The sequence below is a fragment of the Staurois parvus genome, unplaced genomic scaffold (assembly GCF_062004578.1).
Source record: "Staurois parvus isolate SC_StPar_1 unplaced genomic scaffold, SC_StPar_1.0 ptg000172l, whole genome shotgun sequence".
NCBI lineage: Eukaryota > Metazoa > Chordata > Amphibia > Anura > Ranidae > Staurois > Staurois parvus.
In genome coordinates, this window is record NW_028317968.1 from 5,736,450 (window position 1) to 5,742,286 (window position 5,837).

The 5,837-nt window shown below is 38.7% G+C and overlaps 1 long non-coding RNA gene across 1 annotated transcript; it reads right to left on the reverse strand.

Moving 5' to 3' along the window:
* Nucleotides 1-3,466: 3,466 nt before the first annotated feature.
* Nucleotides 3,467-3,932, reverse strand: LOC149462620 (uncharacterized). Its single transcript, XR_016312638.1, has 2 exons — nt 3,850-3,932; nt 3,467-3,736 (listed from the first exon to the last, which is right to left on the reverse strand). It is a non-coding gene; the product is annotated as an uncharacterized LOC149462620 (long non-coding RNA).
* Between the last annotated feature and the right edge of the window lie 1,905 nt (nt 3,933-5,837).

A 5,837-nucleotide genomic window follows, 5' to 3' on the forward strand; every position in this document is an offset into this window, starting at 1 on the left:
TTTCCATTGAAGTCTGTAGAACCAAAAAACTGAACTTTTTGCATTTAAAAAAGTCCCTGATCCTTTCCAAAAAACGCACCGGGTGGAAACGCGAAGATATGAACCTTTCCCATAGGAAATCGTGTTACATGGACTGTATTCCTGCAAAATGCTGAGGAAAAAGCTTAGGTGTGAACCTAGGGTAAGGGTTGCCACCTCATCCCTTTAAAACCAAACACATATTATTTACACAGGTTCTGTGGCAGATTAAGGCGGTAATTAAAATCACTTAGTGCCTTATCTGCATTAAATTAGCTTCAGAACCTGTATAATTAATATGTGTTTAGTTTTAAAGGGATGAGGTGGCAACCCTAGCTTTCACTTGGTCGTAAATTGTAATGAAAATCTCCTGATTTTTTTCAAAGGAAAACTGGCCCAAAATAGAAAAATATCAGTATCATCTTTTAAATGTAGTTGTATATTTCTTGTTAATACCATTACCTACCACCAAAGAACAATCCAAAATAAATTCTAAATAATAGTATTCATACCCCTTGCAATTTTCCACATTTTGTCATGTTACAACCAAAAACGTAAATGTATTTTATTGGGATTTTATGTGATAGACCAACACAAAGTTGCAAATAATTATGAAGCGGAAGGAAAATGATAAATGGTTTTCAAAATGTTTTACAAATAAATATCTGAAAAGTGTGGCGTGCATTTGTATTCAACCCCCTTTACTCTGATAGCCCTAACTTAAATCTAGTGGAACCAAATGCCTTCAGAAGACACCTAATTAGGTTACTCCGGGGGGCTGAATACAAATGCACACCACACTTTTCAGATATTTATTTGTAAAAAAATGTGAAAACCATTTATCATTTTCCTTCCACTTCACAGTTGTGTGCTACTTTGTGTTGATCTATCACATAACATCCCAATAAAATAAATTTACGTTTTTGGTTGTGACATGACAAAATGTGGAAAATTTCAAGGGGTAGCAATATTTTTCAAGGTAATGTATGTGGTATCATTTCAATCGTCAGGAGCAGGAGAATTTATTTTGGATTGTTCTTTGGTGGTAGGTTATGGAGTCAAAACGCGTTGGTCGGAGCTAACTTATGTCACTTCCGATTTCCGGGTTTTGGCTGTGGAACGCATGGCGTTCAGGTTTTAAGTGCTTTTTACTTCTTACTATTGTAAGTGTCTTTTTTGCACTTCCTATTTCAAATATTAAAAGGTTTTACACTATAGAAGCTTGCCCTCTTCTTTTTAATGGTCCAGTATATGGAAGATTAGAGCGATCCTCTGGTACATTTCCTTCGTAGTCTGGTATATGGAAAACCAGTGTGTTTGAAATTGAAGGGGCGCACACAGCCCTTGCGCAGTGGATTGGAGAGCTACAAAAACGTGTTAGACCCACTGGGAACAGGAGTCTAACCTTGCAGTGAGTGCAATGTCAAAGGGGAAGCACGTGTGGTTCTTTTATTATCACCTACAGCACACTAGAGCACAAGGAATGTGTTTAATGGACTACATTTTTTTTCTGATTTGAAATATCTGATTTATGGAGGGACACTTTATTTGCTTCATTTGTTATGTTTACTGTACAGTGCCTACTGCATTAATGTCACCTACTGTATATTGTTCATTTATATTGGTGAGTTTAGGTATGGTATTTCTAGGGGGAGGTGCACTATAGTACCATGTCTGAATACGTTCACTTTGAAGGGGGAGTATTGTGTATGCAGATCCTAATTTTGCAAAGGAGGAAGGCGGCTTGTAGATTTCCATTTGCCATGATTTTTGTATAGAGTTTATTGCACTGTTTATTGGCTTTATGCATTTGGTGACTTTATGTATGGTGTCTCACGGGGGAGGTGTATCATAGTACCATCCCTTAGGTACGTTCATTTTGGAGGGGAGATATTGTTTATGCACTACATTTTTTGCATCTTTTGCAATAGAGGAAGGTGGATTGTAGGTCCATCCTTCATTTCACACATATTGGATCACGGGAGGTTTGTAATTCCTACACTTGATCCATCTTAAGTAGGAAGGTGGCTTGTAGGAAGGAGGGATCTTCCTAGGGAGCCTTACTTCAGTATATATTATTTCACATTAATTTATTTGAGACAACCACAGGAATAGGAAGGGGCAAGGTGTCATATAGTACAGAGTGACTCCTTCACAGCAGATGATACCTATCACATTGAGCACTGTAGATTGCACTAATACTACATTTGAGGAACAGCGCTACACCCTTATGTTTTCATTGATTTCACAAATTCCAAATAGGGTGTGGTAGGTGTTAGCAGCAGTCCCATACAATTGCGCAGAACCAATTCCATATTTTTTTAATCACCCACATATGCTATTTCTGGGTCAAAACCACAACCTCCTATTCTACACTATACCCTGCCAACTATATCCTTACATACTTGATCCCCCTATATCAGGCATGTCCAAAGTCCGGCCCGCGGGCCATTTACGGCCCGGGGGTCGGTTTAATACGGCCCTCCAACAGCCCTCCCTGCTCTGTGTAATGTGGCCCTCCCACGGCCCTCCCTTCTATGGCAGACAGTCTTCTGCTTGAGAGCAGAGGGCAGTGCGCATGCCTGACTGCGGCGCGTTCTCCCTGGTCTGTGTAAATGCGGCTGACGCACGGCCCTCCCTTCTGTGGCAGACAGTCTTCTGCTTGAGAGCAGTGCGCATGCGTGACTGCGCTGCGCTGGGAGCGACAGAGGGCGGTGACGTCAGGGCCGGACTTCCAGCGTGAAGTGTGTTTCTCTTCCCCTCCAGGCTGCCGAGCAGAGACTTCAGCTCCAGCTACCTTTTTCACCCTTCACATTAGTGCAGGTAAGTTTTTTTTTTATTTATTTTCAATACATTGTGAAAACTCAGCTGTCAGTTGATCTTAATGTTATGAAATGAAAAGTATGTCGTTTGCAATTAACTTGGCATAAAATAATTTATTTGCATTTAATTGTAATGGTTCAAAGAATGTTCGGAAAAATGTTCGGCCCTCCACCATGTTCACTTCATCCATTCTGGCCCTCTTTGAAAAAAGTTTGGACACCCCTGCCCTATATTCTTTCATGGTTTGGCAAAAATTGTTCTAATATTTCAGAATCATCTGTGTGGCTATTCTCTCATTTGCCCTTAGGACACTCCAAAAAAAACAAAAAGAAAGAGGCACACATTAACCAAAGCATCATACATTACATGTTTCACCAAGTTCTTTGGAAGTCCCCAATTGTCACCCAACCTCTGTTCCCTCCTTACCACATCACAGATCTACAGAAATACACTATATTGACAAAAGTATTGGGACACAAATAATTGGATTCAAGTGTACCAATCACCTCCATGGCCAGAGGTGTATAAAATCAAGTACACAGAAAAAAATGGCAGTTGACTAGTGCATAACCACCCAAAAAGTGGTTAATTAAATCCCATGCGGAGTAATGTTCACTACAAAAAATTCAATGCAATGTTGTATTTATTAGATCACATGGATCATAAAAAGGTTGACATTAACATGGTGAACATGTTGCAATCATAATAAAATCAAAGAATTAAAATGAAAGAACCGTTAGGCGTCTTCAAATACGGCTGTATGGGCAAGAATGGATCCATATGAGTTTCCCTTCTGTATTCATCAACAATAAAGTTCCATATAGTAAATCCTAGTGAAGAAAGATTCTTCTTGGGCTGTTCCTTCATGAAACACACAGTGAAACTGGATGAACTCCTAGGGATTAAATCATGGAAACATGATGAATGCAGAGGAAACAGAGGAAAGTCACTTTACATAAACCTAACAGGGTGCACATGCTCAGATAGCCTTGTATAGCTCTCCTTTACCTTCTCATTGACTGTGCCATCATGAATATGCAATAGATGTGAAACCTTCCTGGATAACCACCCCAGTTGAAAATGAATCCACAATAGCAAACGATTCTAAAAGTGAATAAACGTGAATAGTGAAAATAGAATATCAGTGATACTGGAATAAATATAATAGAATAAAGTAATGTGAATTACCATAAAGGAGATCAGGTTTCCAAAAATTGCTCTTGATTAGAGAAATAGTGCGATTCCTATAGGTGTAAATGAGACTGTTTAAAACATAGTGTATAGAGTCCAAAAATTTCCCTTAGACTAAGGTTATAGACAAAACAAACAGCGTTCGGGATGTAGTTCCCATTAAAAAGTCTAAAGTGACTCAACCAAACAGACTTTTACTTGCCACCGGAGTAAGTGAGCTGTGTCTCTTAAATCACCAAAAAGACTCTTTAGAACGGTTGCCTCGTCATATTCTATATTGCCACATGCTTATCCAAGATGGAGCTGCATAGTTTGCTTCTTCTTCCCTCGTGGATATCGCACCCTATGAAGACGCCGAGCGTGATGATGTCATTATGTTGACGCGTTTTGTCTGCCAATCATCGCAGGCTTCGTCAGAACTGGGAGGGGACAAATCATCCATTGCCTTATATAGTGCCTTAATTGCGCCTTTATAAACCGCTTACGTCACCCTCTTGTGTTGAAATGTCATTACTACATTAAAATCAAAATCACGTAGAAAAACATATGGTTGTAGAAGAACACTAGGAAAAAGGCCCAATTTGAATGGAATTGCTCAAGATAGTGTTCAAGATGAATCTTTAGATAAAAGTATGTTCCCATGTTGTCAAATAGTCTTGTGGACATGTTGAATCAAACAAATTCTTACTCCTTATTCAATTCAAAAAGACTTTAAAGTTAAGTTCTGTATTTAAGCCATATGGCAATAATGTACTGAGAGTATAAATTTTTCTTTTTGAAGGAGTACTTTATCAAAGTCACCCCGCCTTGCAGAGATATTTAGCAGGAAAAAATCCCTTTACTTTCAGACCATCAGTTCTTCCCATGTGAACATCCCTAAAATGCTGGGCTAAGGGATTCTCTCTCTCCTTTTCACTTCTATTTTTATTCCTATATTTAATATCTCTAAGATGTTCACCAATTCTTACTCTCAGTGTCCTTTTAGTCTTTCCTATATAGATCTTTTTACATGGGCATTCAATCATATAGATCACTTTACTACTGGAGCAGTTAATGAAATTTTTTATTTGGAAAGCTTGAGATTTATCAGTATTAAAAAATTGATCCTTTTTGTGTACAAACGGACAAATTTGGCAATGACCACACGGAAACATACCTACTACCTTATTATTTGTTAACCAGTTAGCTTTTAAATTCTGACTGAACCAGTAAGTCATTCAGATTGGAAGCTCTTCTTGCTACCATTAATGGCCTTTCACCTACAATTTGTGATATTCCAGGGTTCATGGTTAATAGGTGCCAGTGTGAATTTAAGACCTCTTTAACCTCATTCCACTGTTGTCCAAATTTTGTAATAAATCTCACTGGTTTATTTAGTGATTTATCAATTTTCTTGGGATTCACTTTATTAATTAATTTCTAGTTTTATAGGAAGCTTTTCGTTTGGCCCTTCTTAGTACTCTATGTGAATATCCTCTTTCCCTGAAACTTTGATAGAGTTGAATTGATTCAACTCTATATTGGTCCTCATCTGAACAATGAAAGCCCATGAAAGCTGCCTCCAATACCACAGCAGCATTGGTCTCATCAGCCACTATCCAGTTGTGCGCATGAGAGAGCAACACTGCAAGGTAATAAGAATATAGATCAGGGCAGGCCAATCCCCCCTCAGTCCAGGGTCTCTGGAACACCATTAGTTTAAATCTTGGCTGCCTCGAACCCCACAGGAAAGTGACTACTGCTGCATCAAATTATTTGAAGTATTTCCGTGGAATCCAGACCAGAGTATGTCGGAGTACATAGAA